The sequence below is a fragment of the Oncorhynchus keta genome, unplaced genomic scaffold, assembly GCF_023373465.1.
Source record: "Oncorhynchus keta strain PuntledgeMale-10-30-2019 unplaced genomic scaffold, Oket_V2 Un_contig_5540_pilon_pilon, whole genome shotgun sequence".
Lineage (NCBI taxonomy): Eukaryota > Metazoa > Chordata > Actinopteri > Salmoniformes > Salmonidae > Oncorhynchus > Oncorhynchus keta.
Window position 1 is genome coordinate 150,001 of NW_026288354.1, and position 27,916 is coordinate 177,916.

At 44.7% G+C, this 27,916-nt stretch overlaps 1 protein-coding gene across 2 annotated transcripts in view; it reads right to left on the reverse strand.

Moving 5' to 3' along the window:
* Positions 1-27,916, reverse strand: part of LOC127925407 (nuclear receptor ROR-alpha A-like) — an 82,695-nt gene that overhangs the window by 30,940 nt on the left and 23,839 nt on the right. The window lies entirely within an intron of this gene.

Below are 27,916 nucleotides of genomic sequence, written 5' to 3' on the forward strand. Positions count from 1 at the left end.
GAACACTCTCACTGTCTGGTAATATAGAGTTGAATACCTGAACACCCACACACAGCTGGGTATATCCTGGGCTCTAGACTGTAGTAACTACAGCTGGGTATATCCTGGGCTCTAGACTGTAGTAACTACAGCTGGGCTCTAGACTGTAGTAACTACAGCTGGGCTCTAGACTGTAGTAACTACAGCTTGGCTCTAGACTGTAGTAACTACAGCTGGGCTCTAGACTGTAGTAACTACAGCTGGGCTCTAGACTGTAGTAACTACAGCTGGGCTCTAGACTGTAGTAACTACAGCTGGGCTCTAGACTGTAGTAACTACAGCTGGGTATATCTTGGGCTCTAGACTGTAGTAACTACAGCTGGGTATATCATGGGCTCTAGACTGTAGTAACTACAGCTGGGTATATCTTGGGCTCTAGACTGTAGTAACTACAGCTGGGTATATATTGGGCTCTAGACTGTAGTAACTACAGCTGGGCTCTAGACTGTAGTAACTACAGCTGGGTATATCCTGGGCTCTAGACTGTAGTAACTACAGCTGGGTATATCTTGGGCTCTAGACTGTAGTAACTACAGCTGGGTATATATTGGGCTCTAGACTGTAGTAACTACAGCTGGGCTCTAGACTGTAGTAACTACAGCTGGGTATATCCTGGGCTCTAGACTGTAGTAACTACAGCTGGTTATATCCTGGGCTCTAGACTGTAGTAACTACAGCTGGGCTCTAGACTGTAGTAACTACAGCTGGGCTCTAGACTGTAGTAACTACAGCTGGTTATATCCTGGGCTCTAGACTGTAGTAACTACAGCTGGGCTCTAGACTGTAGTAACTACAGCTGGGTATATATTGGGCTCTAGACTGTAGTAACTACAGCTGGGCTCTAGACTGTAGAAACTACAGCTGGGTATATCCTGGGCTCTAGACTATAGTGACTACAGCTGGGTATATCTTGAGCTCTAGACTGTAGTAACTACAGCTGGGTATATCGTAGGCTCTAGACTGTAGTAACTACAGCTGGGTATATCGTAGACTCTAGACTGTAGTAACTACAGCTGGGTATATCTTGAGCTCTAGACTGTAGTAACTACAGCTGGGTATATCCTGGGCTCTAGACTGTAGTAACTACAGCTGGGTATATCCTGTGCTCTAGACTGTAGTAACTACAGCTGGGTATATATTGGGCTCGAGACTGTAGTAACTACAGCTGGGTATATATTGGGCTCTAGACTGTAGTAACTACAGCTGGGTATATCCTGGTCTCTAGACTGTAGTAACTACAGCTGGGTATATCCTGGGCTCTAGACTGTAGCAACTACAGCTGGGTATATCTTGGGCTCTAGACTGTAGTAACTACAGCTGGGTATATATTGGGCTCTAGACTGTAGTAACTACAGCTGGGCTCTAGACTGTAGTAACTACAGCTGGTTATATCCTGGGCTCTAGGCTGTAGTAACTACAGCTGGGCTCTAGACTGTAGTAACTACAGCTGGTTATATCCTGGGCTCTAGACTGTAGTAACTACAGCTGGGTATATATTGGGCTCTAGACTGTAGTAACTACAGCTGGGCTCTAGACTGTAGAAACTACAGCTGGGTATATCCTGGGCTCTAGACTGTAGTGACTACATTTACATTTAAGTCATTTAGCAGACGCTCTTATCCAGAGCGACTTACAAATTGGTGCTACAGCTGGGTATATCTTGAGCTCTAGACTGTAGTAACTACAGCTGGGTATATCGTAGGCTCTAGACTGTAGTAACTACAGCTGGGTATATCGTAGACTCTAGACTGTAGTAATTACAGCTGGGCTCTAGACTGTAGTAACTACAGCTGGGTATATCCTGGGCTCTAGACTGTAGTAACTACAGCTGGGTATATCCTGGGCTCTAGACTGTAGTAACTACAGCTGGGTATATATTGGGCTCGAGACTGTAGTAACTACAGCTGGGTATATATTGGGCTCTAGACTGTAGTAACTACAGCTGGGTATATCCTGGGCTCTAGACTGTAGTAACTACAGCTGGGTATATCCTGGGCTCTAGACTGTAGCAACTACAGCTGGGCTCTAGACTGTAGTAACTACAGCTGGGTATATTCTGGGCTCTAGACTGTAGTAACTACAGCTGGGATCTAGACTGTAGTAACTACAGCTGGGCTCTAGACTGTAGTAACTACAGCTGGGCTCTAGACTGTAGTAACTACAGCTGGGCTCTAGACTGTAGTAATTACAGCTGGGCTCTAGACTGTAGTAACTACAGCTGGGCTCTAGACTGTAGTAACTACAGCTGGGCTCTAGACTGTAGTAACTACAGCTGGGCTCTAGACTGTAGTAACTACAGCTGGGTATATTCTGGGCTCTAGACTGTAGTAACTACAGCTGGGATCTAGACTGTAGTAACTACAGCTGGGCTCTAGACTGTAGTAACTACAGCTCTAGACTGGTAACTACAGCTTGGCTCTAGACTGTAGTAACTACAGCTGGGCTCTAGACTGTAGTAACTACAGCTGGGCTCTAGACTGTAGTAACTACAGCTGGGTATATCCTGGGCTCTAGACTGTAGCAACTACAGCTGGGCTCTAGACTGTAGTAACTACAGCTGGGTATATATTGGGCTCTAGACTGTAGTAACTACAGCTTGGCTCTAGACTGTAGTAACTACAGCTGGGTATATCATGGGCTCTAGACTGTAGTAACTACAGCTGGGCTCTAGACTGTAGTAACTACAGCTGGGTATATCCTGGGCTCTAGAATGTAGTAACTACAGCTGGGTATATCCTGGGCTCTAGACTGTAGCAACTACAGCTGGGCTCTAGACTGTAGTAACTACAGCTGGGCTCTAGACTGTAGTAACTACAGCTGGGTATATCCTGGGCTCTAGACTGTAGTAACTACAGCTGGGTATATCTTGGGCTCTAGACTGTAGTAACTACAGCTGGGCTCTAGACTGTAGTAACTATAGCTGGGCTCTAGACTGTAGTAAGTACAGCTGGGTATATCCTGGGCTCTAGACTGTAGTAACTACAGCTGGGTATATCCTGGGCTCTAGACTGTAGTAACTACAGCTGGGTATATCCTGGGCTCTAGACTGTAGTAACTACAGCTGGGTATATCCTGGGCTCTAGACTGTAGTAACTACAGCTGGGTATATCCTGGGCTCTAGACTGTAGTAACTACAGCTGGGTATATCTTGGGCTCTAGACTGTAGTAACTACAGCTGGGCTCTAGACTGTAGTAACTACAGCTGGGCTCTAGACTGTAGTAACTACAGCTGGGTATATCTTGGGCTCTAGACTGTAGTAACTACAGCTGGGCTCTAGACTGTAGTAACTACAGCTGGGCTCTAGACTGTAGTAACTACAGCTGGGTATATATTGGGACTGTAGTAACTACAGCTGGGCTCTAGACTGTAGTAACTACAGCTGGGTATATCCTGGGCTCTAGACTGTAGTGACTACATTTACAACATTTAAGTCATTTACGCTCTTATCGACTTACAAATTGGTGCTACAGCTGGGTATATCTTGAGCTCTAGACTGTAGTAATAGGCTCTAGACTGTAGTAACTACAGCTGGGGACTCTAGACTGTAGTAACTACAGCTGGGCTGGGCTCTAGACTGTAGTAACTACAGCTGGGTATATCCTGGGCTCTAGACTGTAGTAACTACAGCTGGGTATATCCTGGGCTCTAGACTGTAGTAACTACAGCTGGGTATATCCTGGGCTCTGAGACTGTAGTAACTACAGCTGGGTATATATTGGGCTCTAGACTGTAGTAACTACAGCTGGGTATATCCTGGGCTCTAGACTGTAGTAACTACAGCTGGGTATATCCTGGGCTCTAGACTATAGTAACTACAGCTGGGCTCTAGACTGTAGTAACTACAGCTGGGATCTAGACTGTAGTAATCAGCTGGGCTCTAGACTGTAGTAACTACAGCTGGGTACTATCAACTACAGCTGGGCTCTAGACTGTAGTAACTACAGCTAGACTGTAGTAATACAGCTGGGCTCTAGACTGCAGTAACTACAGCTGGGCTCTAGACTAGTAACTACAGCTGGGCTCTAGACTGTAGTAACTACAGCTGGGCTCTAGACTGTAGTAACTACAGCTGGGTATATCTGGGCTCTAGACTGTAGTAACTACAGCTGGGATCTGACTGTAGTAATACAGCTGGGCTCTAGACTGTAGTAACTACAGCTGGGTATATCTTGGGCTCTAGACTGTAGTAACTCTAGACTGTAGTAACTACAGCTGGGCTCTAGACTGTAGTAACTACAGACTCTAGACTGTAGTAACTACAGCTGGGTATATAGACTGTAGTAACTGGGCTCTAGACTGTAGTAACTACAGCTGGGTATACCATGGGCTCTAGACTGTAGTAACTACAGCTGGGCTCTAGACTGTAGTAACTACAGCTGGGTATATCCTGGGCTCTAGACTGTAGTAACTACAGCTGGGTATATCCTGGGCTCTAGACTGTAGTAACTACAGCTGGGCTCTAGACTGTAGTAACTACAGCTGGGCTCTAGATAGTCTACATCTTGGGCTCTAGACTGTAGTAACTACAGCTGGGTATATCCTGGGCTCTAGACTGTAGTAACTACAGCTGGGTATATCTTGGGCTCTAGACTGTAGTAACTACAGCTGGGCTCTAGACTGTAGTAACTATAGCTGGGCTCTAGACTGTAGTAACTACAGCTGGGTATATCCTGGGCTCTAGACTGTAGTAAGTACAGCTGGTATATCCTGGGCTCTAGACTGTAACTACAGCTGGGTATATCCTGGGCTCTAGACTGTAGTAACTACAGCTGGGTATATCCTGGGCTCTAGACTTGGTAACTACAGCTGGGTATATCCTGGGCTCTAGACTGTAGTAACTACAGCTGGGTATATCTGGGCTCTAGACTGTAGTAACTACAGCTGGGCTCTAGAATGTAGTAACTACAGCTGGGCTCTAGACTGTAGTAACTACAGCTGGGTATATCTTGGGCTCTAGACTGTAGTAACTACAGCTGGGCTCTAGACTGTAGTAACTACAGCTGGGCTCTAGACTGTAGTAACTACAGCTGGGTATATCTGGGCTCTAGACTGTAGTAACTACAGCTGGGTATATCCTGGGCTCTAGACTGTAGTAACTACACATTCTGGGCTCTAGACTGTAGTAACTACAGCTGGGCTCTAGACTGTAGTAACTATAGCTGGGCTCTAGACTGTAGTAACTACAGCTGGGTATATCCTGGGCTCTAGACTGTAGTAACTACAGCTGGGCTCTAGACTGTAGTAACTACAGCTGGGTATATCCTGGGCTCTAGACTGTAGTAACTACAGCTGGGTATATCCTGGGCTCTAGACTGTAGTAACTACAGCTGGGTATATCCTGGGCTCTAGACTATAGTAACTACAGCTGGGTATATCTTGGGCTCTAGACTGTAGTAACTACAGCTGGGCTCTAGACTGTAGTAACTACACCTGGGTATATCATGGGCGCTAGACTGTAGTAACTACAGCTGGGTATATCCTGGGCTCTAGACTGTAGTAACTACAGCTGGGCTCTAGACTGTAGTAACTACAGCTGGGCTCTAGACTGTAGTAACTACAGCTGGGCTCTAGACTGTAGTAACTACACCTGGGTATATCCTGGGCTCTAGACTGTAGTAACTACAGCTGGGTATATATTGGGCTCTAGACTGTAGTAACTACAGCTGGGCTCTAGACTGTAGTAACTACAGCTGGGCTCTAGACTGTAGTAACTACAGCTGGGTATATCTTGGGCTCTAGACTGTAGTAACTACAGCTGGGCTCTAGACTGTAGTAAGCTGGGCTCTAGACTGTAGTAACTACAGCTGGGTATATCCTGGGCTCTAGACTGTAGTAACTACAGCTGGGTATATCCTGGGCTCTAGACTGTAGTAACTACAGCTGGGTATATCCTGGGCTCTAGACTGTAGTAACTACAGCTGGGTATATCTTGGGCTCTAGACTGTAGTAACTACAGCTGGGCTCTAGACTGTAGTAACTACACTATCAGCTAGACTGTAGTAATACAGCTGGGTATATCCTGGGCTCTAGACTGTAGTAACTACAGCTGGGCTCTAGACTGTAGTAACTACAGCTGGGCTCTAGACTGTAGTAACTACAGCTGGGCTCTAGACTGTAGTAACTACACCTGGGTATATCCTGGGCTCTAGACTGTAGTAACTACAGCTGGGTATATATTAGACTGTAGTAACTACAGCTGGGCTCTAGACTGTAGTAACTACAGCTGGGCTCTAGACTGTAGTAACTACAGTATATCTTGGGCTCTAGACTGTAGTAACTACAGCTGGGCTCTAGACTGTAGTAATTACAGCTGGGCTCTAGACTGTAGTAACTACAGCTGGGTATATCTTGAGCTCTAGACTGTAGTAACTACAGCTGGGTATATCCTGGGCTCTAGACTGTAGTAACTACAGCTGGGTATATCTTGGGCTCTAGACTGTAGTAACTACAGCTGGGTATATCTTGGGCTCTAGACTGTAGTAACTACAGCTGGGTATATCCTGGGCTCTAGACTGTAGTAACTACAACTGAGCTCTAGACTGTAGTAACTACAGCTGGGCTCTAGACTGTAGTAACTACAGCTGGGTATATCTTGGGCTCTAGACTGTAGTAACTACAGCTGGGCTCTAGACTGTAGTAACTACAGCTGGGCTCTAGACTGTAGTAACTACAGCTGGGTATATCTTGGGCTCTAGACTGTAGTAACTACAGCTGGGCTCTAGACTGTAGTAACTACAGCTGGGTATATCCTGGGCTCTAGACTGTAGTAACTACAGCTGGGCTCTAGACTGTAGTAACTACAGCTGGGCTCTAGACTGTAGTAACTACAGCTGGGCTCTAGACTGTAGTAACTACACCTGGGTATATCCTGGGCTCTAGACTGTAGTAACTACAGCTGGGTATATATTGGGCTCTAGACTGTAGTAACTACAGCTGGGCTCTAGACTGTAGTAACTACAGCTGGGCTCTAGACTGTAGTAACTACAGCTGGGTATATCTTGGGCTCTAGACTGTAGTAACTACAGCTGGGTATATTCTGGGCTCTAGACTGTAGTAACTACAGCTGGGCTCTAGACTGTAGTAACTACAGCTGGGTATATTCTGGGCTCTAGACTGTAGTAACTACAGCTGGGCTCTAGACTGTAGTAACTATAGCTGGGCTCTAGACTGTAGTAACTACAGCTGGGTATATCCTGGGCTCTAGACTGTAGTAAGTACAGCTGGGTATATCCTGGGCTCTAGACTGTAGTAACTACAGCTGGGTATATCCTGGGCTCTAGACTGTAGTAACTACAGCTGGGTATATCCTGGGCTCTAGACTGTAGTAACTACAGCTGGGTATATCCTGGGCTCTAGACTATAGTAACTACAGCTGGGTATATCTTGGGCTCTAGACTGTAGTAACTACAGCTGGGCTCTAGACTGTAGTAACTACACCTGGGTATATCATGGGCGCTAGACTGTAGTAACTACAGCTGGGTATATCCTGGGCTCTAGACTGTAGTAACTACAGCTGGGCTCTAGACTGTAGTAACTACAGCTGGGCTCTAGACTGTAGTAACTACAGCTGGGCTCTAGACTGTAGTAACTACACCTGGGTATATCCTGGGCTCTAGACTGTAGTAACTACAGCTGGGTATATATTGGGCTCTAGACTGTAGTAACTACAGCTGGGCTCTAGACTGTAGTAACTACAGCTGGGCTCTAGACTGTAGTAACTACAGCTGGGTATATCTTGGGCTCTAGACTGTAGTAACTACAGCTGGGCTCTAGACTGTAGTAACTACAGCTGGGCTCTAGACTGTAGTAACTACAGCTGGGTATATCCTGGGCTCTAGACTGTAGTAACTACAGCTGGGTATATCCTGGGCTCTAGACTGTAGCAACTACAGCTGGGTATATCTTGGGCTCTAGACTGTAGTAACTACAGCTGGGTATATCTTGGGCTCTAGACTGTAGTAACTACAGCTGGGTATATCCTGGGCTCTAGACTGTAGTAACTACAACTGAGCTCTAGACTGTAGTAACTACAGCTGGGCTCTAGACTGTAGTAACTACAGCTGGGTATATCTTGGGCTCTAGACTGTAGTAACTACAGCTGGGCTCTAGACTGTAGTAACTACAGCTGGGCTCTAGACTGTAGTAACTACAGCTGGGTATATCTTGGGCTCTAGACTGTAGTAACTACAGCTGGGCTCTAGACTGTAGCAACTACAGCTGGGTATATCCTGGGCTCTAGACTGTAGTAACTACAGCTGGGCTCTAGACTGTAGTAACTACAGCTGGGCTCTAGACTGTAGTAACTACAGCTGGGCTCTAGACTGTAGTAACTACACCTGGGTATATCCTGGGCTCTAGACTGTAGTAACTACAGCTGGGTATATATTGGGCTCTAGACTGTAGTAACTACAGCTGGGCTCTAGACTGTAGTAACTACAGCTGGGCTCTAGACTGTAGTAACTACAGCTGGGTATATCTTGGGCTCTAGACTGTAGTAACTACAGCTGGGCTCTAGACTGTAGTAACTACAGCTGGGCTCTAGACTGTAGTAACTACAGCTGGGTATATCCTGGGCTCTAGACTGTAGTAACTACAGCTGGGTATATCCTGGGCTCTAGACTGTAGCAACTACAGCTGGGTATATCTTGGGCTCTAGACTGTAGTAACTACAGCTGGGTATATCTTGGGCTCTAGACTGTAGTAACTACAGCTGGGTATATCCTGGGCTCTAGACTGTAGTAACTACAACTGAGCTCTAGACTGTAGTAACTACAGCTGGGCTCTAGAATGTAGTAACTACAGCTGGGTATATCTTGGGCTCTAGACTGTAGTAACTACAGCTGGGCTCTAGACTGTAGTAACTACAGCTGGGCTCTAGACTGTGGTAACTACAGCTGGGTATATCTTGGGCTCTAGACTGTAGCAACTACAGCTGGGCTCTAGACTGTAGTAACAGGGAACCGCCACCAGGTGCCAGTGCAGGTGTGTGGAAGGCCTATAGTGGATTTCTCCAGTACAGTGTTGCTCCTCATTGGTACGAGAGGGCAAACTAACTCGTGACTTGGAGATTTTGTTTGGGGTTTAAAAACCCCATGGGATGAAGCAATCAAAACAGAAGAACATATTCTGACATGCTGATATTATTCTAGTTGTTGCAAAAGCAAGGATGAAGAAAACACTGCAACACAATCCCATCTAGCGGTACCAATACATGTTTCAGTGGGACTGCTTCAGATGCCAGAGACACGGGTCGCTGCCTACCAGACAGTATTCCAAATCCCATATCATATCATACTGCACTGTATTCAGAACCCATATCATATCATACTGCACTGTATTCCAAAACCCATATCATATCATACTGCACTGTATTCAGAACCCATATCACATCATACTGCACTGTATTCAGAACCCATATCATATCATACTGCACTGTATTCAGAACCCATATCACATCATACTGCACTGTATTCCAAAACCCATATCATATCATACTGCACTGTATTCAGAACCCATATCATATCATACTGCACTGTATTCAGAACCCATATCATATCATACTGCACTGTATTCAAAACCCATATCATATCATACTGCACTGTATTCCAAAACCCATATCATATCATACTGCACTGTATTCAGAACCCATATCATATCATACTGCACTGTATTCCAAAACCCATATCATATCATACTGCACTGTATTCAGAACCCATATCATATCATACTGCACTGTATTCCAAAACCCATATCATATCATACTGATACTGTATTCAGAACCCATATGATATGGGTTCATACTGCACTGTATTCAGAACCCATATCATATGGGTTCTGAATACTGCACTGTATTCAGAACCCATATCATATCATACTGCACTGATATGGGTTCCAAAACCCATATCATCATGACTGTATTCAGAACCCATATCATATCATACTGGGTTCTGTATTCAGAACCCAGTATGATATGGGTTCTGAATACAGAACCCATATCATATCAGTGAATACAGTGCATGATATGATATGGGTTCTGAATACAGTGCAGTATGATATGGGTTCTGAATACAGTGCAGTATGATATGGGTTCTGAATGCAGTGCAGTATGATATGGGTTCTGAATACAGTGCAGTATGATATGGGTTCTGAATGCAGTGCAGTATGATATGGGTTCTGAATGCAGTGCAGTATGATATGGGTTCTGAATACAGTGCAGTATGATCTGGGTTCTGAATGCAGTGCAGTATCTAATGAGACACCCTGCCATGTTCTTTGTGAAGCAGTTAGATTGAAGGTGTTCCCACCACTACTGGTTTCTTTAGGGTGTTGGTACTGTAATGTAACTGGCCGATAGATATATCTGATATAAAGTTATCGTCTGAGAAAACATTCGCTAGAGACCAGATACTTGTGGTGAATGTGTCAGAGACACGTGTCGACTCTGACTGTAGCTGTCAGGGACCAAATGACGCACTTAAGGAGTTGGGGCGGTTTCTACAGCGCTGCCACACACACACACGAACCCACACACAATCACACACACAGCGTTTTGTTGCTGTTATGTAAGTGGTTTCACAGTGATGCAATAGAAGGCCTGAACACAACACAGGCTAGCGTTATAAACAGACGAAGCGTATCACAGGAGCACAGGGAACACAGGGAACACAGGCTAGCGTTATAAACAGACGAAGCGTATCACAGGAGCACAGGGAACACAGGGAACACAGGCTAGCGTTATAAACAGACGAAGCGTATCGCAGGAACACAGGGAACACAGGGAACACAGGGAACACAGGGAACACAGGGAACACAGGCTAGCGTTATAAACAGACGAAGCGTATCGCAGGAACACAGGGAACACAGGGAACACAGGGAACACAGGCTAGCGTTATAAACAGACGAAGCGTATCGCAGGAACACAGGGAACACAGGGAACACAGGGAACACAGGGAACACAGGCTAGCGTTATAAACAGACGAAGCGTATTACAGGAACACAGGGAACACAGGCTAGCGTTATAAACAGACGAAGCATCGCAGGAACACAGGGAACACAGGGAACACAGGGAACACAGGGAACACAGGCTAGCGTTATAAACAGACGAAGCGTATCGCAGGAACACAGGGAACACAGGGAACACAGGGAACACAGGGAACACAGGCTAGCGTTATAAACAGACGAAGCGTATCGCAGGAACACAGGGAACACGGAACACAGGCTGAACACGGAACACAGGGAACACAGGGAACACAGGGAACACAGGCTGAACAGAAACAACACATTACAGGGCTGTAATACAGGTTTCACAAAACATAAAGAGGTGAAAGGTCAAACGGATTGGAGAAATGCCATACAACACTACACTGGGTTATTGGTCCGTTACAAGACATTATAAATCCTTGTAGAACTTGCACTGTTACAAGCCTTGAGGGAATTAGCAACCATTTCTCAGAACTCAACAACTTCATTTTGTACACAAACCCAATGTGAAAGGCCTCTACCTAACACCTCTATAAACTGGGGAGGTGTCGGGGGGGAGTAGGGTGCATACCTGCGAATATTCGGAAACATTTAAGTTTGTGCATCAGCCAATTAATATCGTTGATGTAGTGGCACGTGATACAACGCTACACGTTAGCTGTTCCCATCAGATAACCTAGCACATTTAGCTGGCAGTGGGTATTTCCTGCTACAAATTCCACATCAGCCTATCAAAGACCTTTATATCCATGAACCAATGTCAGTATTTGGTAGCATTGTCTTTAAATGGTTTAACTTGGGTCAAATTTCCGGGTAGCTTTCCAAGGCTGAACCAGACTTGTGGAGGCCTACAATTGTTTCTGAGGTCTTGGCTGATTTCCTTTGATTTTCCCATGATGTCAAGCAAAGAGGCACTGAGTTTGAAGGTAGGCCTTGAAATACATCCACAGGTTCATCTCCAATTGACTCAAATGATGTCAATCTGAAGCTTCTAAAGTCATGACATAATTTTCTGGAATGTTTCAAGCTGTTTAAAGGCACAGTCAAATTAGTGTATGTAAACTTCTGACCCACTGGAATTGTGATACAGTGAATTATAAATGAGATAATCTGTCTGTAAACAATTGTTGGAAAAATGACTTGTGTCATGCACAAAGTAGATGTCCTAACCAACTTTCCAAAACTATAATTTGTTAAAAACCTCTTTGGGCTAGGGGGCAGTATTATCACGTCCGGATGAAAAGCGTGCCCAAAGTAAACTGCCTGCTACTCAGGCCCAGAAGCTAGGATATTTATATTATTAGTAGATTTGGATAGAAAACACTCTGACGTTTCTAAAACTGTTTGAATAATGTCTGTGAGTATAACAGAACTGATTTGGCAGGCGAAACCCGAAGCACAATGTGTGGGAGCTCAATGTGTTTTCCATTAGGTTTCTAATGAAAATCCCTTTTTAATATAAATATGCTTGCAGTTCCTATGGCGTCCACTAGATGTCAACAGTCTTTAGAAATTGGTTGATGTTTTTTTCCATTGAGAAATGAAGAAGTATTCCTTTTCCCTTCCATGTGTCACTCAGAGCGACTCAAGTCTTTTAGAACACGCTTCACTTTGTTTTCATCCGCTAATTGAGCACAGTATTTCCTGTTTTATATTTTATCGGTTATTTACGTTTTAGGATACATAAGTTTGGATTAGGAACGTTGTTTGAAATGTTTGGCCCAAGTTTACACGTAACTTATTAGATACTTTGTAATCATGTTGGGCGAGTTGAAACCGGTGTATTTTCTGAATCAAACGTGCCAAATAAATGGACATTTTGGGGATATAATGAAGGAATGTATCAAACAAAAGGACCATTTGTGATGTTTCTGGGACCTTTTGGAATGCCAACAGAGGACGATCTTCAAAGGTAAGGCATTTATTATATCGTTATTTCTTACTTTCGTGGCGCACCTGCCTGATTATTATTTCTGATTTTTGTGTCAACACCTGTCTGGTTGAAATCTAATTTTCATGTGTTTGTATGCGAGGCGCTGTCCTCAGATAAAAGCATGGTTTGCTTTCGCCGTAAAGCCTTTTTGAAATCTGACACTGTGGCTGGATTAACAAGAAGTTAAGCTTTATTTTGATGTGTAACACTTGTATGTTTAAGAATGTAATAATGTATGAATTCTTATTATGAGTATTTCTGTTTTTGCTGCAATTTCACTGGATGTTGTCAAATCAATCCCGTTACTGGGATCCGAGCGGGAACGGAGGTGAAGGGATCCCTAAGAGGTTTTAATTAATGACTCCAACCTCAGTGTATGTAAACTAGTTTTAATGACTCCAATCTAAGTGTATGTAAACTAGTTTTAATGACTCCAACCTCAGTGTATGTAAACTAGTTTTAATGACTCCAACCTAAGTGTATGTAAACTAGTTTTAATGACTCCAACCTAAGTGTATGTAAACTAGTTTTAATGACTCCAACCTAAGTGTATGTAAACTAGTGTTAATGACTCCAACCTAAGTGTATGTAAACTAGTTTTAATGACTCCAACCTAAGTGTATGTAAACTAGTTTTAATGACTCCAACCTAAGTGTATGTAAACTAGTTTTAATGACTCCAACCTCAGTGTATGTAAACTAGTTTTAATGACTCCAACCTAAGTGTATGTAAACTAGTTTTAATGACTCCAACCTAAGTGTATGTAAACTAGTTTTAATGACTCCAACCTAAGTGTATGTAAACTAGTTTTAATGACTCCAACCTCAGTGTATGTAAACTAGTTTTAATGACTCCAACCTAAGTGTATGTAAACTAGTTTTAATGACTCCAACCTCAGTGTATGTCAACTAGTGTTAATGACTCCAACCTAAGTGTATGTAAACTAGTTTTAATGACTCCAACCTAAGTGTATGTAAACTAGTTTTAATGACTCCAACCTAAGTGTATGTAAACTAGTTTTAATGACTCCAACCTCAGTGTATGTAAACTAGTTTTAATGACTCCAACCTAAGTGTATGTAAACTAGTTTTAATGACTCCAACCTAAGTGTATGTAAACTAGTTTTAATGACTCCAACCTAAGTGTATGTAAACTAGTTTTAATGACTCCAATCTAAGTGTATGTAAACTAGTTTTAATGACTCCAACCTAAGTGTATGTAAACTAGTTTTAATGACTCCAACCTCAGTGTATGTAAACTAGTTTTAATGACTCCAATCTAAGTGTATGTAAACTAGTTTTAATGACTCCAATCTAAGTGTATGTAAACTAGTTTTAATGACTCCAATCTACGTGTATGTAAACTAGTTTTAATGACTCCAACCTAAGTGTATGTAAACTAGTTTTAATGACTCCAACCTAAGTGTATGTAAACTAGTTTTAATGACTCCAATCTAAGTGTATGTAAACTAGTTTTAATGACTCCAACCTAAGTGTATGTAAACTAGTTTTAATGACTCCAACCTAAGTGTATGTAAACTAGTTTTAATGACTCCAACCTCAGTGTATGTAAACTAGTTTTAATGACTCCAACCTAAGTGTATGTAAACTAGTTTTAATGACTCCAACCTAAGTGTATGTAAACTAGTTTTAATGACTCCAACCTCAGTGTATGTAAACTAGTTTTAATGACTCCAACCTCAGTGTATGTAAACTTCCCACTTCAACTGTACATGTGGCTGTAGTTTAGGGGCTCTTCATGTTGGCTAAACAACAAATGATGTAAGAAGTGACACTGGCCTCAGAGTCAGCATAGCTCTCACACACACAAACAAGCACACACACACGCACGCACGTGCACCCACGCAGGCACGAACGCATATACACACACACATTCAGAGACAGAAAGAGGGAGAGAGTGAGAAATGGTTAAAGAGAGAGAGAGACAAACAGAGAGAGGGAAAGAGAGACAGAGAGAGCGAAAGAGAGACAGAGAGAGAGAGAGACAGAGAGACAGAGAGAGCGAAAGAGAGACAGAGAGAGAGAGACAGAGAGAGAGAGACAGAGAGAGAGAGAGAGAGAGAGAGACACTACTGAACGGTACTCTGATGAACGGTACTCTACTGAACGGTACTCTGATGAACGGTACTCTGATGAGTGGTACTCTGCTGAACGGTACTCTACTGAACGGTACTCTGATGAACGGTACTCTGCTGAACGGTACTCTGCTTAACGGTACTCTGATGAACGGTACTCTGCTGAACGGTACTCTGCTGAACGGTACTCTGATGAGTGGTACTCTACTGAACGGTACTCTGCTGAACGGTACTCTGCTGAACGGTACTCTACTGAACGGTACTCTGATGAACGGTACTCTGATGAACGGTACTCTGATGAGCGGTACTCTACTGAACGGTACTCTACTGAACGGTACTCTGCTGAACGGTACTCTGCTGAACGGTACTCTGATGAACGGTACTCTGATGAACGGTACTCTACTGAACGGTACTCTACTGAACGGTACTCTGATGAACGGTACTCTGATGAACGGTACTCTACTGAACGGTACTCTGCTGAACGGTACTCTGATAAACGGTACTCTGATGAACGGTACTCTGATGAACGGTACTCTGATGAGCGGTACTCTACTGAACGGTACTCTACTGAACGGTACTCTACTGAACGGTACTCTACTGAACGGTACTCTGATGAGCGGTACTCTGCTGAGCGGTACTCTACTGAACGGTACTCTGCTGAACGGTACTCTACTGAACGGTACTCTGATGAACGGTACTCTGATGAACGGTACTCTACTGAACGGTACTCTGCTGAACGGTACTCTGATAAACGGTACTCTGATGAACGGTACTCTGATGAACGGTACTCTGCTGAACGGTACTCTGCTGAACGGTACTCTGATGAACGGTACTCTGATAAACGGTACTCTACTGAACGGTACTCTGATGAACGGTATTCTGCTGAACGGTACTCTGCTGAACGGTACTCTGCTGAACGGTACTCTGATGAACGGTACTCTGATGAACGGTACTCTGCTGAGCGGTACTCTGCTGAACGGTACTCTGCTGAACGGTACTCTGCTGAACGGTACTCTGCTGAACGGTACTCTGCTGAACGGTACTCTGATGAACGGTACTCTGCTGAACGGTACTCTGCTGAACGGTACTCTGCTGAACGGTACTCTGCTGAACGGTACTCTGCTGAACGGTACTCTGCTGAACGGTACTCTGATGAGCGGTACTCTGATGAGCGGTACTCTGCTGAGCGGTACTCTGATGAACGGTACTCTACTGAACGGTACTCTGCTGAGCGGTACTCTGCTGAACGGTACTCTGCTGAACGGTACTCTGATGAACGGTACTCTACTGAACGGTACTCTGCTGAACGGTACTCTGATGAACGGTACTCTGCTGAACGGTACTCTGCTGAACGGTACTCTGATGAACGGTACTCTACTGAATGTACTTCAGGCTCCACTAGAGAATCAGCTCAGATGCTGTCTGACAGAGTAAAACGGGGAAACAGGAAATGAGGGGGAGGATTTGTGTTGACCCCCCCCTCATCGAGGACCACCCCTGTGTGTGTGTGTGTGTGTGTGTGTGTGTGTGTGTGTGTGTGTGTGTGTGTGTGTGTGTGTGTGTGTGTGTGTGTGTGTGTGTGTGTGTGTGTGTGTGTGTGTGTGCGTGCGTGCGTGCGTGCGTGTGTAAGAACCAGCGTGTGTGCTCCCCTCTGTGTGTATGTGTTGATTGCAGACGGCAGTGTGTAATATATCTGTTGCCATGGCAGTGATTGACGAGCATCGTGACAGTGAAGTTTGTGTGTTTGGGCTCGGGACGGATAACGACACCACAACACACAGAAACAGAGTTGACACATCAGCCTTGATACAGGCCTCAGTACAGTTCACATGCAGAGACAGAGAGACAGAGACACAGAGACACATAGAGACAGAGAGACAGAGACACATAGAGAGAGAGAGAGACAGAGACACATAGAGACAGAGAGACAGAGACAAATAGAGACAGAGAGAGACAGAGACACATAGAGACAGAGAGAGAGACAGAGACACAGAGACACATAGAGACAGAGAGAGAGAGACAGAGACACAGAGACACAGAGGGACAGAGACACGCAGAGACAGAGAGACAGAGACACATAGAGACAGAGACACAGAGACACAGAGAGAGAGAGAGAGAGAGAGAGAGAGAGAGAGAGAGAGAGAGAGAGAGAGAGAGAGAGAGAGAGAGATATAGCGAGACAGAGACACAGAGAAAGAGAGACAGACAGAGAGACACAGAGAAAGAGAGAGACAGACAGAGACACAGAGACAGAGACAGAGAGACACAGACAGACAGAGAGACACAGAGACAGAGACAGACAGAGAGACACAGACAGACAGAGAGACACAGAGACAGAGAAAGAGAGAGACAGACAGAGACACCGAGACAGAGACAGAGACAGACAGAGACAGAGACAGACAGAGAGACACAGACACACAGACACAGACAGACAGAGAGACACAGACAGACAGAGAGACACAGAGACAGACAGAGACAGAGACAGAGAGACAGAGAGAAAGAGAGAGACAGACAGAGACACAGACAGACAGAGAGACACATACAGACAGAGAGACACAGAGATAGAGACAGACAGAGACAGAGAGACACAGAGACAGAGACAGACAGAGACAGAGAGACACAGAGAAAGAGAGACAGACAGAGACACAGACAGACAGAGAGACACAGAGACAGAGACAGACAGAGACAGAGAGACACAGAGAAAGAGAGAGACAGACAGAGACAGAGAGACACAGAGAAAGAGAGACAGACAGAGACAGAGAGACACAGAGACAGAGACAGACAGAGACAGAGAGACACAGAGAAAGAGAGAGAGACACAGACAGACAGAGAGACAGACAGAGACAGAGAGACACAGAGACAGAGACAGACAGAGACAGAGAGACACAGAGAAAGAGAGAGAGACAGAGACAGACAGAGACAGAGAGACACAGAGAAAGAGAGAGAGACACAGACAGACAGACAGACAGAGACAGAGAGACACAGAGACAGAGACAGACAGAGACAGAGAGACACAGAGAAAGAGAGAGAGACACAGACAGACAGAGACACAGACAGAGACAGACAGAGACAGACAGAGACAGAGAGACAGACAGAGACACAAACATAAACAAGGATACAGGTCATGTCCTTCTCCACTGATGGAAAAACATCCCTTTCAACATCATTTGTCCTTCAAACTAAAGTTAGCAGTAACTTTCCCCAGACCAGGCCATCAGCTCAACATCGATAACAAGACGGAAAACTTCCCCACTTTCTACCGAGACAGAGACACAGAGACACAGAGAAAGAGAGACAGACAGAGACAGAGACACTGCTGTCTCCATACTAACGTCATCAAACCTCCATTCTACTGTTGTCTCCATACTAACGTCATCAAACCTCCATTCTACTGTTGTCTCCATACTAACGTCATCAAATCTCCATTCTACTGTTGTCTCCGTACTAACGTTATCAAACCTCCATTCTACTGTTGTCTCCATACTAACGTCATCAAACCTCCATTCTACTGTTGTCTCCATACTAACGTTATCAAACCTCCATTCTACTGATGTCTCCACACTAACGTTATCAAACCTCCATTCTACTGTTGTCTCCATACTAACGTTATCAAACCTCCATTCTACTGTCGTCTCCACACTAACGTTATCAAACCTCCATTCTACTGTTGTCTCCATAATAACGTCATCAAACCTCCATTCTACTGTTGTCTCCATACTAACGTCATCAAACCTCCATTCTACTGTTGTCTCCATACTAACGTTATCAAACCTCCATTCTACTGTCGTCTCCACACTAACGTTATCAAACCTCCATTCTACTGTTGTCTCCATACTAACGTTATCAAACCTCCATTCTACTGTTGTCCCCTGCATTGACAGACTGGGTCCTATCAGAACCAATCCAATGGGAAGTCCCCTGCATTGACAGAGGCAGTATAAACAGACCATCAGGTTCAGAGGCAGTATAAACAGACCATCAGGTTCAGAGGCAGTATAAACAGACCAGCAGGTTCAGAGGCAGTATAAACAGACCATCAGGTTCAGAGGCAGTATAAACAGACCAGCAGGTTCAGAGGCAGTATAAACAGACCAGCAGGTACAGAGGCAGTATAAACAGACCATCAGGTTCAGAGGCAGTATAAACAGACCATCAGGTTCAGAGGCAGTATAAACAGACCAGCAGGTTCAGAGGCAGTATAAACAGACCATCAGGTTCAGAGGCAGTATAAACAGACCATCAGGTTCAGAGGCAGTATAAACAGACCAGCAGGTCCAGAGGCAGTATAAACAGACCATCAGGTTCAGAGGCAGTATAAACAGACCAGCAGGTCCAGAGGCAGTATAAACAGACCAGCAGGTTCAGAGGCAGTATAAACAGACCATCAGGTTCAGAGGCAGTATAAACCAACCATCAGGTTCAGAGGCAGTATAAACAGACCATCAGGTTCAGAGGCAGTATAAACAGACCATCAGGTTCAGAGGCAGTATAAACAGACCAGCAGGTTCAGAGGCAGTATAAACAGACCATCAGGTCCAGAGGCAGTATAAACAGACCATCAGGTTCAGAGGCAGTATAAACAGACCATCAGGTTCAGAGGCAGTATAAACAGACCAGCAGGTTCAGAGGCAGTATAAACAGACCATCAGGTTCAGAGGCAGTATAAACAGACCATCAGGTTCAGAGGCAGTATAAACAGACCAGCAGGTCCAGAGGCAGTATAAACAGACCAGCAGGTTCAGAGGCAGTATAAACAGACCATCAGGTTCAGAGGCAGTATAAACAGACCATCAGGTTCAGAGGCAGTATAAACAGACCAGCAGGTCCAGAGGCAGTATAAACAGACCATCAGGTTCAGAGGCAGTATAAACAGACCAGCAGGTCCAGAGGCAGTATAAACAGACCAGCAGGTTCAGAGGCAGTATAAACAGACCATCAGGTTCAGAGGCAGTATAAACAGACCATCAGGTCCAGAGGCAGTATAAACAGACCATCAGGTTCAGAGGCAGTATAAACAGACCATCAGGTTCAGAGGCAGTATAAACAGACCATCAGGTTCAGAGGCAGTATAAACAGACCATCAGGTCCAGAGGCAGTATAAACCAACCATCAGGTTCAGAGGCAGTATAAACAGACCATCAGGTTCAGAGGCAGTATAAACAGACCATCAGGTTCAGAGGCAGTATAAACAGACCATCAGGTTCAGAGGCAGTATAAACAGACCATCAGGTTCAGAGGCAGTATAAACAGACCATCAGGTTCAGAGGCAGTATAAACAGACCAGCAGGTTCAGAGGCAGTATAAACAGACCATCAGGTTCAGAGGCAGTATAAACAGACCATCAGGTTCAGAGGCAGTATAAACAGACCATCAGGTTCAGAGGCAGTATAAACAGACCATCAGGTTCAGAGGCAGTATAAACAGACCATCAGGTTCAGAGGCAGTATAAACAGACCATCAGGTTCAGAGGCAGTATAAACAGACCATCAGGTTCAGAGGCAGTATAAACAGACCATCAGGTTCAGAGGCAGTATAAACAGACCATCAGGTTCAGAGGCAGTATAAACCAACCATCAGGTTCAGAGGCAGTATAAACAGACCATCAGGTTCAGAGGCAGTATAAACAGACCATCAGGTTCAGAGGCAGTATAAACAGACCATCAGGTTCAGAGGCAGTATAAACAGACCATCAGGTTCAGAGGCAGTATAAACAGACCAGCAGGTTCAGAGGCAGTATAAACAGACCAGCAGGTTCAGAGGCAGTATAAACAGACCATCAGGTTCAGAGGCAGTATAAACAGACCATCAGGTTCAGAGGCAGTATAAACAGACCATCAGGTTCAGAGGCAGTATAAACAGACCAGCAGGTTCAGAGGCAGTATAAACAGACCATCAGGTTCAGAGGCAGTATAAACAAACCATCAGGTTCAGAGGCAGTATAAACAGACCATCAGGTTCAGAGGCAGTATAAACAGACCATCAGGTTCAGAGGCAGTATAAACAGACCATCAGGTTCAGAGGCAGTATAAACAGACCAGCAGGTTCAGAGGCAGTATAAACAGACCATCAGGTTCAGAGGCAGTATAAACCAACCATCAGGTCCAGAGGCAGTATAAACCAACCATCAGGTTCAGAGGCAGTATAAACAGACCATCAGGTTCAGAGGCAGTATAAACCAACCATCAGGTTCAGAGGCAGTATAAACAGACCATCAGGTTCAGAGGCAGTAAAACAGACCATCAGGTTCAGAGGCAGTATAAACAGACCATCAGGTTCAGAGGCAGTATAAACCAACCATCAGGTTCAGAGGCAGTATAAACAGACCATCAGGTTCAGAGGCAGTATAAACAGACCATCAGGTTCAGAGGCAGTATAAACAGACCATCAGGTTCAGAGGCAGTATAAACAGACCATCAGGTTCAGAGGCAGTATAAACAGACCATCAGGTTCAGAGGCAGTATAAACAGACCAGCAGGTTCAGAGGCAGTATAAACAGACCATCAGGTTCAGAGGCAGTATAAACAGACCATCAGGTTCAGAGGCAGTATAAACAGACCATCAGGTTCAGAGGCAGTATAAACAGACCATCAGGTTCAGAGGCAGTATAAACAGACCAGCAGGTTCAGAGGCAGTATAAACAGACCATCAGGTTCAGAGGCAGTATAAACAGACCATCAGGTTCAGAGGCAGTATAAACAGACCATCAGGTTCAGAGGCAGTATAAACAGACCAGCAGGTTCAGAGGCAGTATAAACAGACCATCAGGTTCAGAGGCAGTATAAACCAACCATCAGGTTCAGAGGCAGTATAAACAGACCATCAGGTTCAGAGGCAGTATAAACAGACCATCAGGTTCAGAGGCAGTATAAACAGACCAGCAGGTTCAGAGGCAGTATAAACAGACCATCAGGTCCAGAGGCAGTATAAACAGACCATCAGGTTCAGAGGCAGTATAAACAGACCATCAGGTTCAGAGGCAGTATAAACAGACCAGCAGGTTCAGAGGCAGTATAAACAGACCATCAGGTTCAGAGGCAGTATAAACAGACCATCAGGTTCAGAGGCAGTATAAACAGACCAGCAGGTCCAGAGGCAGTATAAACAGACCAGCAGGTTCAGAGGCAGTATAAACAGACCATCAGGTTCAGAGGCAGTATAAACAGACCATCAGGTTCAGAGGCAGTATAAACAGACCAGCAGGTCCAGAGGCAGTATAAACAGACCATCAGGTTCAGAGGCAGTATAAACAGACCAGCAGGTCCAGAGGCAGTATAAACAGACCAGCAGGTTCAGAGGCAGTATAAACAGACCATCAGGTTCAGAGGCAGTATAAACAGACCATCAGGTCCAGAGGCAGTATAAACAGACCATCAGGTTCAGAGGCAGTATAAACAGACCATCAGGTTCAGAGGCAGTATAAACAGACCATCAGGTTCAGAGGCAGTATAAACAGACCATCAGGTCCAGAGGCAGTATAAACCAACCATCAGGTTCAGAGGCAGTATAAACCAACCATCAGGTTCAGAGGCAGTATAAACAGACCATCAGGTTCAGAGGCAGTATAAACAGACCATCAGGTTCAGAGGCAGTATAAACAGACCATCAGGTTCAGAGGCAGTATAAACAGACCATCAGGTTCAGAGGCAGTATAAACAGACCAGCAGGTTCAGAGGCAGTATAAACAGACCAGCAGGTTCAGAGGCAGTATAAACAGACCATCAGGTTCAGAGGCAGTATAAACAGACCATCAGGTTCAGAGGCAGTATAAACAGACCATCAGGTTCAGAGGCAGTATAAACAGACCAGCAGGTTCAGAGGCAGTATAAACAGACCATCAGGTTCAGAGGCAGTATAAACAGACCATCAGGTTCAGAGGCAGTATAAACAGACCATCAGGTTCAGAGGCAGTATAAACAGACCATCAGGTTCAGAGGCAGTATAAACAGACCATCAGGTTCAGAGGCAGTATAAACAGACCAGCAGGTTCAGAGGCAGTATAAACAGACCATCAGGTTCAGAGGCAGTATAAACCAACCATCAGGTCCAGAGGCAGTATAAACCAACCATCAGGTTCAGAGGCAGTATAAACAGACCATCAGGTTCAGAGGCAGTATAAACCAACCATCAGGTTCAGAGGCAGTATAAACAGACCATCAGGTTCAGAGGCAGTAAAACAGACCATCAGGTTCAGAGGCAGTATAAACAGACCATCAGGTTCAGAGGCAGTATAAACCAACCATCAGGTTCAGAGGCAGTATAAACAGACCATCAGGTTCAGAGGCAGTATAAACAGACCATCAGGTTCAGAGGCAGTATAAACAGACCATCAGGTTCAGAGGCAGTATAAACAGACCATCAGGTTCAGAGGCAGTATAAACAGACCATCAGGTTCAGAGGCAGTATAAACAGACCAGCAGGTTCAGAGGCAGTATAAACAGACCATCAGGTTCAGAGGCAGTATAAACAGACCATCAGGTTCAGAGGCAGTATAAACAGACCATCAGGTTCAGAGGCAGTATAAACAGACCATCAGGTTCAGAGGCAGTATAAACAGACCATCAGGTTCAGAGGCAGTATAAACAGACCAGCAGGTTCAGAGGCAGTATAAACAGACCATCAGGTTCAGAGGCAGTATAAACAGACCAGCAGGTTCAGAGGCAGTATAAACAGACCATCAGGTTCAGAGGCAGTATAAACAGACCAGCAGGTCCAGAGGCAGTATAAACAGACCATCAGGTTCAGAGGCAGTATAAACAGACCATCAGGTTCAGAGGCAGTATAAACAGACCAGCAGGTTCAGAGGCAGTATAAACAGACCATCAGGTTCAGAGGCAGTATAAACAGACCAGCAGGTTCAGAGGCAGTATAAACAGACCATCAGGTTCAGAGGCAGTATAAACAGACCATCAGGTCCAGAGGCAGTATAAACGAGTTCAAATCTTCATCCCAAATGGCACCCTCCCCTATATAGAGCGAAGACCTTTGCCCAAATCCCTATGTTCCCTGGGCTAAACTAGTGCGCTATAATAGGGTATAGGGTACCATTTGGGACGCGAACCAAATGTTCCTCCTCTCTGAGAGAAGAGCATTGTACTGCGGTGCTACGGTCACTAACAAGACTTACGAGTCCGTAAAGAAATATTGTGACGTCATAAATTTAAATAAAAACAACCGAGCCCTTAACTCTCCGTTTCTCCACGGAGCCACATGTTGTCACGCTTCCATGTACTACAGTCTTCCAAGTCTCTCAGTAGTAGACTCAAGGTCACCCATGTCATTCGTTGTGGACATGTTCTGTTTGAGACTGTGAGTGACTGAGAGAAAAAGCCCAGGGGGGGGGGGCATCCCAACTGAAACCCTGTTACCTTCCCAGTGCACTGCTTTTAACCAGAGCACCATACATAACTAGTGCACTACATTGGGAATATGGGTGCCATTTGGGGCCTGGACAAGAGGCCTAGATGGGAGATGCGATTGAGACAAAACAGTAGTCTTATTCTAAGCAGGGCCAGGCCACCCAACGCTAATGTCAGAGACACGGAGGATATCTGGGAAACTTGAAGCCTCCAACCTTTTACTTGGCTTTCAAAACATCATCAATCTCAGTTGGTCTTTAGAACGAGAACCGTACTAACCTGGGTGTTCAGTTGAAGGTCTATCTGTCTCCATCTCAAACTCCCTTCAGTCTGACTCACTGCTTTGTGTGTCTCTACCTTTCAGTTGGCCCTACTGCTGAAGACAAAGCCTGTCTGTCTGTCTGTCTGTCTGTCTGTCTGTCTGTCTGTCTGTCTGTCTGTCTGTCTGTCTGTCTGTCTGTCTGTCTGTCTGTCTACCTTTCAGTTGGCCCTACTGCTGAAGACAAAGCCTGTCTGTCTGTCTGTCTGTCTGTCTGTCTGTCTGTCTGTCTGTCTGTCTGTCTGTCTGTCTACCTTTCAGTTGGCCCTACTGCTGAAGACAAAGCCTGTCTGTCTGTCCTGTCTGTCTGTCTGTCTGTCTGTCTGTCTGTCTGTCTGTCTGTCTGTCTGTCTGTCTGTCTGTCTGTCTGTCTGTCTGTCTGTCTGTCTGTCTGTCTGTCTGTCTGTCTACCTTTCAGTTGGCCCTACTGCTGAAGATGAAGCCACTGTCTGTCCTACTCAGCTTACCAACCCACCTCAGCACTAAGTGTTCTACTTGTCATGCAGGTGCTCTTCACTCTCTTTGCAAAGTAAGGCCCAGCTGCAAGCTAACAAGCCAACAAGCTAACTAGCCAACAAGCCAACAAGCCAACAAGCTAACAAGCTAACAAGCCAACAAGCCAACAAGCCAACAAGCCAACAAGCCAACAAGCCAACAAACTAACAAACCAACAAACTAACAAGCCAACAAGCCAACAAGCTAACAAGCCAACAAGCTAACAAGCCAACAAGCTAACAAGCCAACAAGCCAACAAGCCAACAAGCTAACAAGCTAACAAGCCACATGGCCTCTAAACACAACCAGCAGCCAGTTTCACCAGAAGCCGTTTACACGTCCACGTAGGAACCGTGGTGGTTTGGAACCCTTCACCACAGTGCTAAAGCCCAGAGCATGCTGTATCACAAGCCCTCTAACCACAACAGGGTGTGGTGACTGCATGGCACAGCACAGCGACACAGTTCTCTGAAGAACACTCACCTACGAACAAACAACATGGCTGCAACCGACAGTTTCAAAATACAGCAGAAATGGGGGAGGGGTTAATATGAGCTATATAAATGAATTATCTTTAGCTATACAAATGATCTTGGATTAAAATGTAGTAATTCCAAATAGAGCAGAAATGGGGGAGGGGTTAATATGAGCTATATAAATGAATTATCTTTAGCTATACAAATGATCTTGGATTAAAATGTAGTAATTCCAAATAGAGCAGAAATGGGTTAATATGAGCTATATAAATGAATTATCTTTAGCTATACAAATGATCTTGGATTAAAATGTAGTAATTCCAAATAGAGCAGAAATGGGGAGGGGTTAATATGAGCTATATAAATGAATTATCTTTAGCTATACAAATGATCTTGGATTAAAATGTAGTAATTCCAAATAGAGTAGAAATGGGGGAGGGGTTAATATGAGCTATATAAATGAATTATCTTTAGCTATACAAATGATCTTGGATTAAAATGTAGTAATTCCTACATGTAGCTTCATCTCCGGTGGATAGACGACACGAACATTAAATGGCGGCGTGTATCTGTCCTGATACGACAGGATGTCTGAGAGAACTAGTCTCGTATTAGTTCCTGTGCTTTGGATGACATAATGTACACTACCGTTCAAAAGTTTTCTGGGGACACTAAGAAATGTCCAAGTTTTTGAAAGAAACGCAATTATTATTATTTTTGTCCATTTAAAATAACATTCAATTGATCAGAAATAGAGTGTAGACATTGTTAATGTTGTAAATTACTATATTGTAGCTGGAAACGGCTGATTTAAAAAAAAAAACAATTGAATATCTACATAGGTGTACAGAGGCCCATTATCAGCAACCATCACTCCTGTGTTCGAATGGCACGTTGTGTTAGCTAATCCAAATTTATCATTTTAAAAGGCTAATTGATCGTTAGAAACCCCGTTTGCAATTATGAAAGCTGTTGTCCTGATTAAAGAAACAATAAAACAGGCCTTCTTTAGACTAGTTGAGTATCTGGAGCATCAGCATTTGTGGGTTCATTACATTACATTACATTTAAAATGGACAGAAACAAAAAACTTTCTTTATCCAGTCTATTCTGTTCAGAAATGAAGTGCATTCACCTTATGAAATTGCCAGTAGAAACTGAAGATCTGGTACCTAGTGCATCTAAAAAAAAACATCTGGTTCAGATGGTTTACTTTCCTTCTTTAGGTTGATGCCCTTAAAGGTTGATGGGGTTTCAGGTGATGCCCGGAAGGGCTGATTGACCCCTTTGTCCTGCTGCCCCTTTAAGGTTGATTCCCCATTAAGGTTGCTGACCGAACAGTTTTGATGGGCTGAGCGGGAACTGTTGCTTCCCAGTGGTAGGGAGGCGTTGCTGGCCAGAGGTGGATGCAGTGCCCTTGTTTGGGTTTAGGGTTGATGCCCCTTTAAGGTTGCTGCCCCTTTGAGGTTGCTGCCCCTTTAACGTAGGCTGCCCCATGGTTGCTGCCCCTTTAAGGTTGATGCTCAAAATGGACTGAAACAAAAACTTTCTTTAAACTTGCAGTCTATTCTTGGTCTGATGAAATGAAGGCTATTCCCCTAGAAATTGCTGCTGAAACTGAAGGCTGCTGCCTCGCAACAACAAAAAAACATCTGGTTCAGATGGTTTGCCCCTTTAAGGTTGCTGCCCCTTTAAGGTTGCTGCCCCTTTAAGGTTGATGCCCCTTTAAGGTTGATGCCCCTTTAAGGTTGCTGCCCCTTTAAAGTTGCTGCCCCTTTAAGGTTGATGCCCCTTTAAGGTTGTTGCCCCTTTAAGGCTGCTGCCCCTTTAAGGCTGATGCCCCTTTAAGGTTGCTGCCCCTTTAAGGTTGCTGCCCCTTTAAGGTTGCTACCCCTTTAAGGTTGATGCCCCTTTAAGGTTGCTACCCCTTTAAGGCTGATGCCCCTTTAAGGTTGCTGCCCCTTTAAGGTTTGCCCCTTTAAGGTTGCCCTTTAAGGTTGATGCCCCTTTAAGGCTGCTGCCCCTTTAAGGTTGATGCCCCTTTAAGGCTGCTGCCCCTTTAAGGTTGATGCCCCTTTAAGGCTGCTGCCCCTTTAAGGTTGATGCCCCTTTAAGGCTGCTGCCCCTTTAAGGCTGCTGCCCCTTTAAGGCTGATGTCCCTATCATCACCAAGCCTATCTCTGACCTTTTTAACCTGTCTCTCCTCTCTGGGGAGGTTCCCA